General features: G+C 34.5%; 1 pseudogene; it reads right to left on the reverse strand.

Moving 5' to 3' along the window:
• The window catches only part of LOC105749298, a 41,544-nt pseudogene extending 25,949 nt beyond the window's left edge, over positions 1-15,595 (reverse strand).
• Between the last annotated feature and the right edge of the window lie 2,689 nt (positions 15,596-18,284).

Consider the following 18,284-nt stretch of genomic DNA (forward strand, 5'->3'; position numbering starts at 1 on the left):
AACTAAGAAATTTGATATAAACATTTTTTCCTAATTGACAGCTTCTTTTCTTATCCTAAATGCATCAATTTTGTTTCTGGAAAAGCTTTTCAATTTCTTGTGCTTAATATACCTTATTTCATTGTCTTTAATTGCCTCTCACTTGTTTCATTAAGCGGTAATTCTCTTCAATATCTATGCACGGTATATAATCTGCTTCTCTCCTAATTTATTGTATGATATTTAATATTTAATATTGGGGAATATGGTATAAAATGCTGGTCTAAGGCTATTTTTTTATCAGACTACTTTTCCCAGTTTTCCCAAAGGTCCTTGTCAATTTGTTTTATCAAAGCAGTTCTTTCCAAGGTAATTTATATTTCATGTTTATTGTACACTGAGTTACTGAATTTGATTATTTCTCATTCTTCCTTATCGTGTTTTTTTAACAGCACCAAATGACTTTGATGACTGCCATTTTATTATACAATTAAGTCTCAAAATGTTATTCCCCCTTCTCTTCCTACTTTTTAAAACACAATTTCACTTGATATTCTAGATTATTTTTTCTGCCAAGAGAATTGTTATTTTTTTTCTAGTTCTATAAAGGATCTGTTTGATAGTTTCATTTGCTTAACTAAATTAGCTTGTTCCATTTTAAGTGATAAGTCAAAGATCAAAGGTGGTAAATCACCATAGCATCAGAATCTCAGAATTGGGAGGGATAAGAATCTCAGAATTGGAAGGGATCTCAGAGGTCATTAAGTTCAGTCCTAACTTGAGGGATCTCCTCTACAACATACTGGACAAATAGCTTACCCTTTGCTTGAAGACATTTAGTGAGGAAAAACCTACTTCCTCCCAAACTAACTCATTTTCCTTTTCTATAGCTCTAAATGTTGGAATGAAAGGAGAAAAAGGGAGAAGAGAGAGACAGAAAGACAGACAGACAGACAGATAGATGGAGAGACAGAGACCAAGAGACAAAGAGAAAGAGACACTGAGAAACAGAGGCAGAGACAGACAGAGAGACAGAGAGAGAGGGGGGTCAGGGAGAAGGAGTCAGAGGAGAGGGACAGAGAGAGAGAAAGAGGGAGGGGAAAAAGTTTTTCTTATATTAAGCATAAATTTTTGGGGGGTTAGCCTTGTAAACCTCATTAGACTTATATCAAGCTTGCCATGTATTAAAATTCCTGGACCCTCTTTAGATAAATTTTTGTCTAGCCATGACTCCTCCCCATTTAGTGCATCCATAAAGTTGATTCTTTTTATCTAAGCATAAAGCTTTACATTTATGCCTATTGAAATTAACCTTGCTAGGTTCTGTTCATATATAAATCCATTGAGACCTTTTTGGATCATGCCTCTGTGATCCAATGTATGACTTTCTCACCCAGCTTTGTGTCATGGGGAAAATTAAGAAATATTCTAGCTATACCTTCATGATAATAATAGCTCACATTTATAAGCACTGAATATTTTATATCACTTGATCCTTACAAGAATCTTATGATATAAAATTGGGTAATATTATTATTCCCACTTTATGGATAAGAACATTAAGATTAAGAAATACATAGTGGTTTGTCCATAGCCACATAGCCAACAAGAATCAGAGATAAGTTCCTCTGATTTCTAATGCAGTAATTAATTTACTATACAAAAATGCCTTAAGTCTTGGATAAAAAATAGGGATGTGGACTAGATGGGTAATTACCTTATTATGTATAACTCCCTTGGGGAAGAAAATTCCTCTACCAACCTAGATCAGAAACTTTTCTAGATCTTATCGTTTTAGAATGTTTCTAAGTAGAACTTAACCTTCACTAGAAAGTTAAGTGATTTACCTGGTGTAAAAATATTAAAAACACAAGCCAAGCACAGATCTCTGGGGAGTTGTATAACACTTCCTTCCTACCAGATACCAAAGCATTAATAATCACTCTTCAAGTCTATCAATTTCACTGAAGCTACACTCCACCAGCGAAGCCATGCACTAAATGCATCATCGAGTTCATATTTATCTTTTTCACAAGTAGAACAAGATAAACTTCGTCAAGTGCTTTGCTATAATTTAGGTCCTGCCAAACTAACTTCATTTTCTTTTTCTCTTGGTAAAAATCAGAGGAATCATGTAAACTGAGGTTACCTAGATTTTAACAAAGCCTTTAGCCAAAATGCTCATTATTTTGTGGACAAAACTGAGGAGGAGAAATTCTGCCAAATTCTGAATCTGTAAATCTAAGAATATCAGTCACTTAATCTCTCTCTGTCCCTAGATCATTATCTAAAAACCAAATGGCAAAAAAGGTGATAACTAGCACTGAAGAACTTCCCACACTAATGAAATCAAGGTCTTATATTTTAAAATAGTAATAATAATAATAATACACATACAAATGACCCTGTTGAGAATACTCCCCTCAGCACCACCTCTCTGCCATAGAGTATGCTCAGAGTTATTATTCCTGATTCCAGGTAGCCACACAGCAACTAAAGGAGTAAAGGGCCACTTCTAATCATGTAATGACACATCACCAAGAGTCTTGAATTCTTTTTCTACTTCCCTTTTTTGTAAAGGACCTTGTTGTGAGTCATAAGAAAAATTGTTCTCAGTATTTCATGAAGCAAAGAACTTAAGGAGCTAGTGAAAATGAGGGGGAAAAGTAGCCTAAATTCTCATAATATAATTCAGGAGTCCCTAGGTTGAACTAGTCTATTGTATTTGGGATCCTAGGTCCAAAACTTATGCATTAACTGTGTAGTTGATAAGAGTCTGGTAGAAAGTGGCAGCTGGCCTTATTCCTCAGCAGCGGTTCTCCTATAAGTCATAAGCACATAACAGTTAAAGTATATCTTTTGAATCACAAGGTCACCTCCAAGCCTTTGCATCGCCACCTTAAGGTCAGTGTTTATTTACTACCCAAACAAGGAAAGAAAGAATAGGCGGCTTTAAACTGCCTATCATACTTGTGTAGGAACATGTTTTAATTGTCATATGCTTGTGACTACATGGAAACCAGGGTTGAGGAATAGGACCAGCTGCCAGTTCCCATCTCACCTCTTCCCCCCCTCCCCACTACCAGGAATAGCTAGACAACCCAATGGATAGAATGCTGAGGCTAGTGTTAAGGTGCCCTAAGTTCAAATATGACCTTAGGCACTTACTACTTGTGTGACTTTATCCTCTGTCTCAGTTTTCTCATTGGTAAAATAAGTATAATAATAACATCTTTGGGGAGCAACAGTCTCCAAATATTCCTGGGGGTGATTTTATAACTCACAGCTAGGGCCATCTCAGAAAGGGAATTTTTACAGGGTTGTTGTGAGGATCAAAGGAGACAATAATTGTTAACAACTTAACTCAGCGGCTGGCACATAATCAGTGCTATCTAAATGTTGTCATTATTGTTGCACCACCTCACTGTCTAGTATTAGTATTAATATATGGCATGGGTCCAAACCACTGAGGTGACCCAAAATCAACTGTCCCAATCTCAGATATGTAAAATCACCAAGCTAAGGTGCTTGATTTAAGTTAATGCTACCTTTTGACTCCTTTGATATGTAAATATATATTTATAGGTATCCCTCTTAGACATCAAGAATAAAATAGAAATGTATCAATGAATAAAGACATAAATTTATTGGACTGTTTTAGCACTATTTAATCCGTTACGAGCTGACATTTCAAAAAGCATTGCCTAATTCTCTCAATTCCTTAAACAATTTTGATTTGCTGATGAGTTTCTATTATTTTCATAGTTTTTGCTTTTTTGCCTTTTGTCAGCAAATGTGGTTGATTATATTCTGGGAAGATCTTCATTATTGCTGAATTATCACAGAATCACAGATTCAGATTAATCTCAATGGGCCACATAGTCCAACTCTCTCATGAAATCAAAGTACAGGACAATATCTTATTCAAAGTTATATGGGCAGAGCCAGGATAAACCAAGTCCTTTAACTTCAGCTCCAATACTATTTGTACAACATTATTTTTGTGGTTGGTAATTCTAGACCGAGACTTCTTAGCTTGGAGTGTCTGGAGCCCCCGGAAAGGAATCTGCAGATAAATATCAGAAGAACCATGCATATGAATGGGAGAAAATATCATTATTTTTACTAACCTCTAACAAAAATTTAATACTTCCTCCAATTGTAGGCAACAAATTACTATAGTATTAAACTTCATCAGATTGCTAAAAGTAGCCATGACAAAAAAAAAAAAAGGCTAAGAACCATTAACCTAGAGATAGCCGTTGCTTTTTTAAAATCTACTCTATAGTTTAACTTAATTTTATCCAAAACAGGTAAGTTTTTCTTTCCTCACATGAATTGGCTTCATTTTGGGGAGACCATCTTCTTAGATGGAAGACCTATGAGACCAATCTCTTTCCTAGACTATTGCTATAGCCAAATGATCTCCCTGCCTTATCTCTTCTTACTCTAATCAATCCTGTATACTGTTGACAGAATAATCTTTCCTAAATGTAAGTCACTCAGTTGCCTACTCAATAAAGTCCAGGGGTCTCCATTTTCTCTAGGATCAAGTATAAGTTTTTTTAGCTTTACCAGACCTTGCCCCAATTTATACTTGTAGCCTCTTTTTACATGATTCTCCTTCTCCTCTGTATGACCCAATATACTGCACTTATCTCAATTTCTTAACCATATCACTCTAGATCCTATCTCAATGCTGTTGCATTTACTATCCCCCCTCCTCATCTCTACACAGAATCTCATCTCTACTCAGAATCCCTTATTAGACCAGACATTAGATTAAGCAATGTTAGAAGTGAACTGGAAGAAATGAACATACATATGTCTAAGTGACAAGGTATCACACTGATCAGGTGAAATGTGGTTGTTAAGTTCATTGTTGCTTAGGCTAATTGTTGCATGTTTAGAATGTATTTACTTATTAGTTTGCTGTTAAATTTATTTGGTTAAATATTGTTTTATACTTATGCTCTAGCAGGGGCAGCTAGGCAGTATAGCAGATAGGGTGCCAGAACTAGAGTCAGGAAGATTCATCTTTGCAAATTCAAATTCAACCTCAGACAATTGCTAGCTGTGCAATCCTGAGTAAGTCACTTAACCCTGTTTGCTTCAGTTTCCTCATCTGTAAAATTAACTGGAGAAGGAAATGACAAACCCACTCCAGTATCTTTGCCAAGAAAATTCCAAATGGGGTCAAAGATTGAACGAGATTCAAAAATGACTGAACAACAACAATATGCTATAGAAGTATTCGTGTAGTATATATGTGTGCATATACCCTAATGCTTGTAATTAAGCTATATATTATAGGAGAGACTATTAATAGTATTATTGTTACTAGGTTTGCTTGACTTTGTCTAATAACTCCCTCTAACACTTTGATGATAATGTTTCAGAAGAGGCAATACAACATCTCTTCATATTAGAATTTAAGCAGTTTATTCTTATTAATCCCTTGTTTACTTTTTTATGTTTTATTTAATTTATATCATTCAGTTCTGCTCTTTTCATTAGTAAATTCTATTATTTCATTAAAGGTTCTTTTTTTTTAATTGTACTGTTTTCTGGGTAAAATATTCTTGATTTATATCATTTGTCTTCCAGAATATGGTATTGTAAGCTATCTACTTCTTTATAATGGTAGTTGCTAAATCATTTGGAATATTACTGCGGCTCTTTGGCACATCAATTATTTTCTCTGGCTATTTTGATTGCTTTTTCTTTGACCTGGAAGCTGTGGATTTTGACCATAATGTTCCTAATAATTTTCACTTGGGAATATCCAACCAGTAGCTGCTTTGAATATCCACTGTGCCCTGTGATTCTAAGAGATTTGGGTACTTTTTAAGATTTCTTGAAATAAAATGTCAAAGATCTTTTTGGTCATGACATATAGGTGGTCCAATAAATTTCTTTGTTTTTACTGAGGCAATTAGGATTAAGTGAGTTGCCCAGAGTCATCCAGCTAAACAGTGTTAAGTGTCTGAAATCAGTTTTGAACTCAGGTCCTCCTGACTTGAGGGCTGGTGTTCTATCAACTGTACCACCTAGCTGACCCAGTCTAATAATTCTTGAACTTGTTCTCCTCAATCTGATTTCTATGTCACTGTTTTTTGTTGTTGTTATGTTGTGTTTCAATGAGATCATTCACATTTTCTTCTATTTTTTCAGTCTTTTGATTTTTCTGTAATATTTCTTGATGTCTTATGGAATGACTGACTTGTATTTTGTCTATTTCAATTTTAGTTATCTTTTATTTTGATTAGTAAAATAGGATGGTCACTTGGCAAGCCAGAAAAAAACTCCTTGATATTTAAAACACTAAAATGTGTTAAATAATTACAGGTTTCAAGTTTAACCTAGCTAATTTATTATCGAACTACAAAAATTTCAGCCCCCAAAAGGAATATAATCATGATTTTGCCCAAGCACAGAATATTTTCTATGCTTCTCTGGATTGATATGATACTAGGTAATTATATAAGAAATGGAAGTAAATCCAGAGCTTCTTGGAGAGAGAGGAGAAGAGGGATAGGGAAGAAAGGGAAAGAAAGGGAACACGTCTTTATTAAGTATCTATTAGATACCAGGCACTGTGTTAAGTACTTTTAGTGAAAACAAAACATGAATCAACAGTATGATCCTTCAAATAAATCCATGAATCTCACTAATTTACATATTACCTCTGATGAGGCAAATTGTGATCTATTCAAGCTTTTCATTGTTTTTATAGCTTCCCATAAGTGAGCCAAAAGAAGTATATCAAAATGTGTTGAACAAACTCCTTATCTTCTTTCTATATTGAGAGGTTACCAATTGTATCCTCAAACTGTCCACCTGTTTTTTCTTATATTTAACATGAGACTATACCATCTTTGCTTTCATCTCACACATTTCCATGGTGATACTAGTTACATCTATTCTTTAAGATGTAACTTATATGTTACTGAACATATAAATGTCACAATCTTCTCATAGCAATCATGTATTTTTCCATTTACTCTGTATAATTTGTTTTCATTTCTTTGAAGATTCTTGTAGTCCCCTTCTCCTAGCCATATATTAATACATTAATAAAATTTTAGTTAAAAAACTAAAAATCAGAATTTTTCAACAGCTTGTAACTCCCAAATGGTAAATATTTCTTGATTTACAAAACTCCCTATAATTAAACTCCCACACTTGCTTCTAAAAAAAATTTTGATTTACTCATTTCTACCCAATATAACTTTTCATTTGACAAAACATGGCAACCCTTTGATTATAGTATTGCTTAAAAACCCCTATCATTGAAAACATTTTAACATTTTACAACTTTTACTTTACCAATGAATTTTCCATAAAAGCAAATCAAAAATGTTCAACCCAATGTTTATTTTAGTGCTATAAATACAGCATTTTCCATTTTTTAAGCTTAATATTTAAATATTTCCAAATTTATAAAGCCAAAGTTTTAAGAAGACTGCCTATTATATTTAGCCAACAAGAAAGTAACTATTAACATTAGCTTCTGATTAACATTACCCAGAAAATCGTTACAGAATCTCAAAATAAAAAAGCCTTCTAATCCAACACATATCTGAATAAGAATCTCCTACTTGTTATGCAACAACATCTAGTTGTTATGCAAAGAAAGTTGTCTTTCCTTGAAGACATCTAGTAAAGAACTCATTAAGGCAAGACTATCCATTTTACTTTTGTACTTTTTTTTTTTTTTTTTCTGATTTCAAGACTAACTTGACATTCAAGCAGTGGTCTTAATGCTGCCCTTTGGAAGTGATAAGAATTTGTTTTATAAACTATAGACCTTCAAATATTTGAAGACAATGTCCATTAAAAGACTTTACAAGAAATCCATAATATTTTTGGACAGGACCAATCATTAGGAAACTTTACTTTTGCATAGATCCCAAACATGCCCACTGTAGTTTCTTCCTTTTGCTCCTAATTCTACCAACTAGGTAATATCTGTAAACCCTTTTTTTGTTTGACAACTCTCCATATATTTTAAAAGAACTATCAATCTCCTTTCCCTCTCCTCTTCTGTCTTGAATCGATTCTTCCATGTCAAGGTTTTGAATCTTCAACTATCCTAGTAATTTTCCTCCTGATATGCTTCAGTTTATTATATCCAAGAATAGACAGAATATTCCCTGTGAAAGTTTTAACCAGAGCTAAGGACAATCTAATTAAATATTATGTTTCAATTAAAATAGATTAAGATTATAATATTTTTATATAATTACCATGTTGTACTATTGACTTGCAATAAGCTCCATTAACCCCTATGTACTCCCCCTTCCACCTCTGCCCCCAATAATTTTTATATGAATGATCATCTAACCTCATCTTTTCCTATACTACACTAGTGTTGCTAGTTTTGTAAATTAATATATAGGACATTAGAGTCAGTGCTATTGCATTTCATTTAATTGAAAACTATTCATCCCATTGTACTATTCTGTGGAGTCCTTTTAGAACTTAAATCTATTGTCCAGTATGTTTATTATTTCTTCATGCTTTGTAAACTCTGCAAATAGCTAAAAAAAAAAAAAAAAAGTACATTTCTTGCAATGGATAGAGCACTAGTCCTGATGTCAAGAGGATCTGAGTTCAAATTTGACCTCAGACACTTATTGCTTCCTAGCTGTGTGACCCTGGGCAGGTCACTTAATCCCAAATGCCTCAGCCAAAAAAAAAAAAAAAAGTACATTTTTAGTCCATTTCAATGCTGGTCTTATGTATTACAAACATATTTTAGCTCAGTTTGAAGGAAGTGTGGTATAGTGGCAAGTCTTTGCAGTCAAAGTTAAAAACCTGGATCCAAATCTTACTTGCTTGTGTGACTTTGAATAATCACACCACTCCTCTAGACTTCTATTTCCTTATCTGCAAAATGACAGGATGAGACTAAATCATCTCTAAAATCCTATTCACCTCTGGATTTATGAGTATAAGACCCAAAACTGAGAAAATGCATGACCCTGGACTTAATGATATTATTAATTTCTTCATTGCCAAATCCAATTGCCTTTTTTTCTGTCCTCATCTTTTTTTGATCACTTTGTAGCCGTTGATACCATTAATAACCCTTTTCTCTTTGATCATTCTCCTAATCTATTTATGATACTACTTTCCCCTGGTTCATCTCTTGCCTGTTCCTCCTCAGTCTACAAATTTTTTTTTAATCCAAACTATACCTACTAAGCATGGGTATCCCCCAAGGCTCTCTCCTAGGCTCTCCTCTCTTCTTCTTTTATATTATTACACATGATATTCTCATCAATCCTCATAGATTCAATTATCTCTATGTTAATGATTCTCAGAATTATTTATACAGCTCTACCCTTCTGATCTCTAATCTTATATCATTAACTATTGAACATCTGAAATTAGATGTCCTATAGATATTTTAAACTCAGCAGGTTAAAAACAAAATTCATAATCTTTCCCTCAAAACTCATCCTCTTCTGACCCTATGTTTTGTTGACAATACCACAATCTTCCCAATCACCCAAGTTTGCAATCTTAACTCCTCACTATTTCTCACTCTCCATATCCAATTTATTGTCAGGTCCTACCTCAGCAACATTTCTTCCATATAGCTCTTTTCTTCTCACATTGTCACCAGCCTGGTAGAGGTACTCATCAGAACTCCATGCTCCAAACTCATTCTATACCTTCTCTTCCTCAAACTCTAATACCATTTGTATAAATTTTTCCAAATTAGGGCTGAAGAGAGCAATTTTTTTACATGAAAACACAGTAGGCTATCAAAAGCTTAACAGAAAAGTATTTTTATTTATCTTCTATCAAAATGAGCAGAATCTGCTCATGAAGGCTAAGGCAAAAGAAACAGACAGACAGAGAGTGCTTTGGGATTTATTTTAAAAGCTGTGCTGAAATTAACTAGACTTATCGCTTCCAGGCATTTTGGCTAAGATCAAGTGAAATTCATTAGACTTAAAACCTAGAACCTCCTGAACAACTTTCTTAACAGCTCAAAAGAAACTGAACTTAAGGAAAAACAAAGTGGATAAAGGAATGCTTATTCCATATTATGACAGATAAGGTAATCTGTCCAGAAATATATGTGTGTGTATAAAGAAGCAACTACCAACAGAGAAATAAAGTAAAGGAGATCGTCAAAAAATGCATATATGTGTATTATGTAAGTATATATAATGCATATACATAAATACACATTCATGCATATTTTTGTATATTTACAAATACATATATATGCAGATAGATATGCTTGCTTTAATTGGTCCCAATATAGCTTTTAAAATATATCTCAAAACTTCTTTAAATTTTTTTTTTTACTATAACCTTCACACTGGACCCTACTCTTTCTGATAGAAGATAAATCAAAATGTTTCCCTCCTAAACCTTTACATCCTAATCTGTATTCAAATGATACTCTCTTCAGGCCTAACATGGACAAATCTACAAAGCTGGAATGAGAGTTCTGATTGTGAGAGGCTATGGAGCAAAAGGGCATGTCGGGTCAATTTGGAATATGAAGTACTAGAAAAAAGAGGGCTTATATGAATGGTTTTGAGAAGGGAGAAAATAGAATCAGAGCACTAAAAGTTTGAGTTGTAAAGGAGGAATCTTGTCTGGACAATGCAGAAAGTGGAAAAGGTAACTTAGAGGATAATAAACCCAACCCTCCTTTCTTAGAAGTTTTGCCCAACATTAGACCAGATTGTATTGATGACTCACCAAAATGCCTGGTTAACAGAGAGTTCCAGCTGATAGAAGGCCAGACAAGGTTAACTAGATTTTTCTTGTTATCACCCATAAGTGAAACATAAACAGTCATCTGTAGAGAATTGGCTTTCACTAAGCTTTTTTCCTCAATTTAATAGTAGCATTTATCAGTGGGCTGGTTCTGCAAAATGAATCCATCATGTGGTTTTTATCTTGATCAGACAACACTCTACCTCCGGGACAAACAGACTATGCCATGTAGCCATGAATGCTTTCTGGAAGGCATATGCTTTGGAAATATGCACTGTTTGAGCTAGTCTTGTTCAATCCAAGCAAGGCAGTTTTCCAGATCATTTTACTTGCTGATACCAAGTATGGGAAGAATCTCATGTAAACAATGAAAAAAATACCACAAAAAATTCACACTTTCCAATTTACCAGCACAGGCAATTTATGACTGAGATCCTATCAATTTCTTTCTAAAATACCTTCAGTTATTGCCAACTATCTACCAAATAATCTCATTGCCTCAGGCTGATACTTAAAATCATCTAGGTTCCAATTTTTTTCTAGTCTTCCCCCACAATTCTCCTGTATATACTTTTGTGCTCCAGTCAAACTCAATATTAACTAAATATGCCAAATGCTTAATGTTGATCAGTACCTTTTCTCAGAAGATCTCTCTACTAAAACATTTGCCCTATCACTTCTACTCATGAAAATAAAGATCTCTTGTGAAGGTCATCTTTGAAGTTCTCTTTCAAATATTCCCTTCTTAATGCAGCCTTTTCTGATCCCCTACCCTCAATCCCCAGAAATGAACTGGTCCACAACTAATCTCCTACAATCTCATATTGCTGTTGTTCATGGTCCTTATAATATTTCCTGATTAGAACTCTAGTTGTTTGGGAGTTTATTCCCAAACAGATTTTAAATTCCTTGAGATCAGGGGCTATCATTCATCTTAGTTTTTTTTTTTTTTTCAGCAACATCTAACTTGATACATGCATATAATAAACCCTTAAGCCATACTTGATGCATAGAATTAAACCTATGAGGACTTCAGAGAAGAAAGGAAAAGACAGGATTTTACTAAAATGAATTCCAGTCAATATACGTTTATTGAGGGCTTATGAACCTAAAGAAATCCAGGGAAATTCTGAGATCAGGAAAACATTGCTAAGGAAAACATTAGTATATTTGCCTTGTGCCCCCTATCCCTTTCCAAATTTCACCTTCCTGAGAGTCCCATGTTCATTATTTGACAAACAGGTGGCATAGTGGATAGAGTGCTAGATTTAAAACTAGAAGGCTTACATTCAAATCTTGCAAATATTAGCTGTCATCTTGAGCAAGTCACTTAACTGCTCTCTGCCTCAATTTTCTCCACTGCAAAATGGGAATAAAATAATAGTACCTATCTCAGCTATTATAAGTATCAAATATGGTATCTAAGATGTTTTGCAAAATGTAAAGTGATACTGATACATTGTTGGTGGAATTGTGGATACATCCAGCCATTATGGAGAGCGATTTGGAACTATGCTCAAAAAGTTATCAAATTGTGCATACCCTTTGATCCAGCAGTGTTACTTCTGAGCTTGTATCCCAAAGAGATACTAAAGAAGAGAAATGGATCTGTATGTGCAAGAATGTCTGTGGCAGCCCTCTTTGTAGTAGCCAGAAACTAGAAACAGTAGAAGCCCATCAATTGGAGAATGGCTGAATAAATTGTGGTATTGAATATTGTGGAATATTATTGTTCGGTAAGAAACGACCATTAGGATGATTTCAGAAAGGCCTGGAGAAACTTACATGAACTGATGCTGAATGAAATGAGCAGGAACAGGAGACCATTGTATACTTCAACAACAATATTACATGATGATCAATTCTGATGGATGTGGCCCTTTTCAACAATGAGATGAACCAAATCAGTTCTAATTGGGCAGTAATGAATAGAACCAGCTACATCCAGTGAAAGAACTCTGGGAAATGAGTGTGAACCACTACATAGCATTCCTAATCCCTCTATTTTTGTCTGCCTGCATTTCTGATTTCCTTCACAGGTTAATTGTACATTATTTCAAAGTCCAATTCTTCTTGTGCAGCAAAATAACTGTTTGGACATATATACATATATTGTATTTAACATATACTTTAACATATTTAACATGTATTGGTCTACCCGCCATCTGGGAAAGGGGGTAGGGGGAAGGAGGGGAAAAATTGAAAGAAAAGATTTTGCAATTGCCAATGCTGAAAAATTTCCCATGTATATATCTTGTAAATAAAAAAATATTAAAAATGTAAAGTGATATGTAAATATTAGTTTATTATTCTCCTTACCTATTTAGAAAACCTTTAGGTTTGATTTTAAATTTCAGACTTAAAATATACCTTCTGTAGAAGTAGTAGTGGAAGGTGTTGTCCTATAAGCAGTCTCCTGAAGAAATTAAATTTTAAGTTATAATTATGTAAAATGTGGTCATTGATTCTATCCTGTTGGAAATATGGAATGGGGTCAGTATGTATGTAATCATTTCATGGGATTCTTTTCTCATGGAAACAATTAGAATCTTGTCTCTGTTGTAAGGACCCTCTCATTGAGTTCATATTACAAGCCACTTAAACTGCCAAAATGAAGTGAAGAAACCTCTCAAATAACTCAGAAAATTTTCCTTTAGTAGACATAGGTTTGATTTCAAATATTTCAATTGTTAGAGAGGACTGATCTCAATGAGATGTAGATCTTCTACTATCCTATTCTCCACCTACTGTTTTTTAAAAATCCTGAAATAATGAATCCTGTAGGGATCTGAAAGTTTCTATAAGTCAAAATAAGCATTTTGAAAACATTAGATAATACAACAATTAGATAAATTGCTATTTCATTGATTCTGAGGAATTTTGAAAACAATTATCTTATCAGTGACAAAGGGAGAAAGAATGCTATGTCAGGAAGAAAATATCAAATAAAAGAATTATAAATCTAGATATTTTGGTTTTTGGAATGGTAATATTTTTAAATCAAGAAAGTGGGAATAAAATAGCATGTTTATGTGCAAGTCAGGAAGCAGGCTATAAATACAAGCTATTGAATAGATATTCAGTTGAATTTCCACCACCATCCCCACCCCAATTGTTTGAAGGCTTTTATCTCCCTCTAGAAAACGAAAGCAAATAACTCAATTTTCTCATCTCTGAAAAAGCCATGAGACTTTTAGGCTCTGTTCTCCTTAGTGCCTAAGTCACTGAATCGGATTTTTTGGTAATCTTGCCCAACTCTTTTTATTTTGATTAGTTTTACAATGAACCTGAACCCCAGAAGATTAAGTGGCTTGACAACAGTCAAGGGTAAGAGGTAGCAGAAGTTGGTCACATTAAGCAGAGAATGTCACTCAAAAGTGTCAATAATTCCTTCATGTTTCTAGGATACTATTTGTTACATTCTTGTGGCAGCAAATGAATCTATCTCTTCAGGGCTTAAAAACATAACCTCTTTTTATGGCATCAGGTAGTGATGCCATTACTGCAGTAACTCCTGAGTTGTGGTTGTTTTTGTTGCTCTTTGTCCTTTGTTCTCAGAGGACCACGATATCACAGAGGTGGTGTCATAACTTGTAAGTGAATTGGACTTAAGGGAGGAGGGCTGTGCCAAGTCGCCAACTTCATTCTCTCCTTCTGAGCCCCAGATTGACTGGAAATGCTCCCAGATGCCATAGGAAACCTTGGCCTTTTTAAGCTAAAGTCTTTACCAGAACTTAGTTTGACTAAGACAATATCAATTCAGTGATTAAGGTCAGGCAATAAATGAGACAAAGAATGACCTTTTTTACCTAGTCAAATACACACACACACACGTACGTTGTGTATATGTATATATCTGAAAGGGGAAGACCTTTTTTTTTTGGCCAAAATAAAAGAATTGCTATTTACCCTCATTCTGAATCATGGGGTCCAAGCAATGATCAAAGGAGACTTGGATGGGGCCCTGATTAGTCTTAGATTGACCATACACTTTGGGAAGTCTAACTATTGTTTGAGCAAGATCTATAGTTACTGAAACAAATCTGTTTTTTTATTTAAGAAACAAATATTTTCTAAGCCATTATTAAGTGTCAGATACTGTGCTGGTCACTGAGGATATCAAAAAAAAGACAATCCTTTCCCCAAAGAAGTTTATAATCTAATTGTTTAAATGGAGGAAAGTTGGGGAGGGGAGAAAAAAGGTGAATCTGTGAAAGGATTGAAGTTCAGAAAGTCAGAAGCACAATCTGGAATGAAATGAAGATATCTACAATGGAGGTTCCAGAAGGCATTCACCAGTGGGAGAAGGAAGCTGGCATAGCAGAGGGATGATCTAAGGTAAAATGGCTACAGGGGATGATGAAAATTTCAGGGTGAGAACACAGAGAATATAAAGTGTTGAATTCCAGAAAGTCAAAAGCATAATCAGGAATGGAATAAAAGTTCCCATAACAGAGGCACAGCAAAGGGATAACCCAAAGTGAAAAGGCTGCAGGGAACAGAGAATGTTTCAGGGTGAAAATGCAGACTTAGTGTTGTGTGGAATCTAAGATAGTCAAAAGTATAGCAAAGAAAGGAACAGATAATAATAGCCAAGATGGCAGGCAAGCTAGCCTAGCTGAAACAGCAAGGTATTGTGAGGAGAAGATAAAAAGAGTCGACTACCATCAACACCTAAATACCAATCTTCTCTCAGATATAATTGGAACTAGCCCAGGATTCAGATCCTTGAGAGAAGCAGTGGCTCTCAGACCACTAATTCTGTTTCTGGCCCATAGCACCACCACCCAAAGAAGCAGCCCTTGTGGAGATGAGACCTGGCACTTACCTCCTCAGGTACTACTGCTACCCCCTTCTCAGTAACCATAGCTATGAAAGACCCATCAAAGAATTTTTTTTATCCCCAAAATCTCTGTATGATCAAAATCAACATCAGAAATAGATATGGTTTTATTAATGGAAATGACATTAAAGAAGATGCATAGCTATCTAATTGGTCACTACAACTTTGCATCCATCTGATTTGTATCTTATGTCCTTCCTGGTTTCAACTACTCAGAATAAGATGTTACAGATGTTAACAGAGGGCAAAAACTGGACTCAACTCACTCAACTTTGCATTTCATGGCCTGCCTGATTTCAATTCCATGGAGCAAGATGCCTCCCTTGTCAAGTAGCTTCTGGTGTCCCTCATTACCACTTCCCCTACTTCTGCTTTACTGCCTTTATTGTGTCTCCCCTTTTATTTTATAAGCTTCTGGAGGGTAAGATCTATCTTACTTTTTATTAACTATATTCCCAGCACTTATTATAATGACTGACACATAGCAGGTGCTTAATAAATATTCATTGGATGATTGGATTACTATCTAATATTCATAGTCCTTTTTATACAACTAATACCTTGACAACTGACATATCATATAGTAGAAAATATGATAAAATAAAGTTCCCTGAGAAAAGAGACTGTCCTCTCCTTTTTTTATTTGTACCTGGGTGCTTTGCATACAGTAAGTGCTTAATAAGTGTTTTTTTTTCATTCATGCATTCATTCTTAGTAGAATTGCACATTGGTCTTGATTCTTTTTTAAGAAGACAATCAAAAATGAAAAATGAGAGCCAGTTATGGTTCAATAAGGACACCTTGACACTAATGGGATTTAAAATATTTGTCAAATTGGGCAGATTTGAGACAATCTTGTATCACTACATGCCAACTAGTGATTGGCAGTCCTAAGATCTCTAGAGAAGCATAATTTTTGTGCAAGCACAAGTCAAAGCTTGTATGTTTAGAGAGTGCCCAGAATGTCTTCAGATGCAATTTCTTAATAAAATAAATCACCCGGTAAATAGGTAAAGGATTTCCCCTTGGCTATTTTAAAGGAATCTATGCTAATTATTTCTTCAGAAGTATTAGGAATTAGTTATCTTTGTTGAGGGGAAAGGCCATGGCTCAAGTTAACCTACCTCTAACTTCAGTGTGAAACAAAGTAGTGATCTGTTTATGAGTCCTTTTGGCATCTGGCAATAGCCACATTTGTGCCAGGAAATATTGGCTTTATAATTTAATTTTTTTTTCTAACTTAAGTGCCTGCTGGGTGTAGAATAGTGTACTTGACATTAGGGGAATATGTTTAGGTAAGAAGCAATCCCTGTCTACTTAGAGCTGTCAGCTTAATAGGAGTTAGAATGTGATTTAAAATAGCAATAACACATAATATTATAAAATAAGTATATTAAAGTTACAAAAGTAGTTATCTGAAAAGGGGAGATCATTATCAATAGGGAAAAATCCAGAAACAAAGATTAGGCAAACCTCATTGGTCACAGGTCACTAGAATATTTCTAGAACACAGTGCTACTGCCCTTTAGATTCTCCATTAGCAGGAAATTGAAGCAATCCATTATTTCAGGAGCTTTTCATTTGACAGCTTGCTTTTTGGCATTGGACTTTATTTATCTTTTTCCACCTGCTCTATTTTATCATATTTGTCCATGTACTTTCCCAATCTACTTACATAACTTTCTATATCCCTAAGTAGGAATTTGCCATTCATTGACTCCAGAATTTCCTTTCAGAGACAAACATATCTTAGTAACATTTTAGCAAGATGATATTCAGCCTGGGGCCACTAAATTAATGTAGCATTCATTACTGTAGTAGCTGAATGCTTCACAGATCATTTCTTTTAAGAATCCAGTTTTCAGGGGATTTTTTGTTACATATTATCTTCAGAAGCTGCCATAACATGTTTTTAGACAAATTAGGGATAGAATCAGAGCTTCTTGCTCAGGTTTCAATGAGGGGAGCGATATGAAAACAATGTTTTATCAGTAACAAGGGGATAAGAACGTTGAGCCAAAGGGAATTAAACAACAAAGTTAGGAATGGAAAATTTATTGCTGTTTTCAATTTTCTTTAAATGGGAAGAAATCATCACTGTATGACTTATTTGGGTGGTTAGGTGGTGCAGTGGATAAAACACTAACATAGAGTAGGAAAATTCATCTTCGTGAATTCAAATCTGGCCTCAGACACCAACTATATGATGCTGTATATAAGAAATTAAATGAGAATTTTAGGGGAGTTTTGCAGAAGTTACAAATAACAAATACTTAACACAAATTTTACAATAAGGTACTATAAATACCCCATTAAATAAGAAATAAAAAAGATTTCTTCATTGGTAGAAAGGAAAGGTCGAGAAATTTGACATGGATTTTCCAGACTGAGAGGGCTCCATACCTCTAACTCCCATAATGTGGAAGAGGTAACTAATTTAGCCTCCTAATTTTGCAGAGATAGAAAGTGAGGGCAAGAAAGCTTTAGTCACCCTACCTGAAATCACACCACTACTTATAAGCAGAGTTTGGTCCCCTGCCTCTCAATTCAATGACCTTTTTATTACATTAGTTATTTCTCACAAATAAATTCTGAAACTAGATGGAATCAGCTAGGACCTTACTGAAAAGTAGAAATTATTTAGCTAAATTTTGTATTTTTCAATTTAATATTTTTCTACATGTAAATAGTGAGTGCATTTCTTAGAATTGCA

Source organism: Sarcophilus harrisii, chromosome 1 (assembly GCF_902635505.1).
Source record: "Sarcophilus harrisii chromosome 1, mSarHar1.11, whole genome shotgun sequence".
Taxonomy (NCBI): Eukaryota; Metazoa; Chordata; class Mammalia; order Dasyuromorphia; family Dasyuridae; genus Sarcophilus; species Sarcophilus harrisii.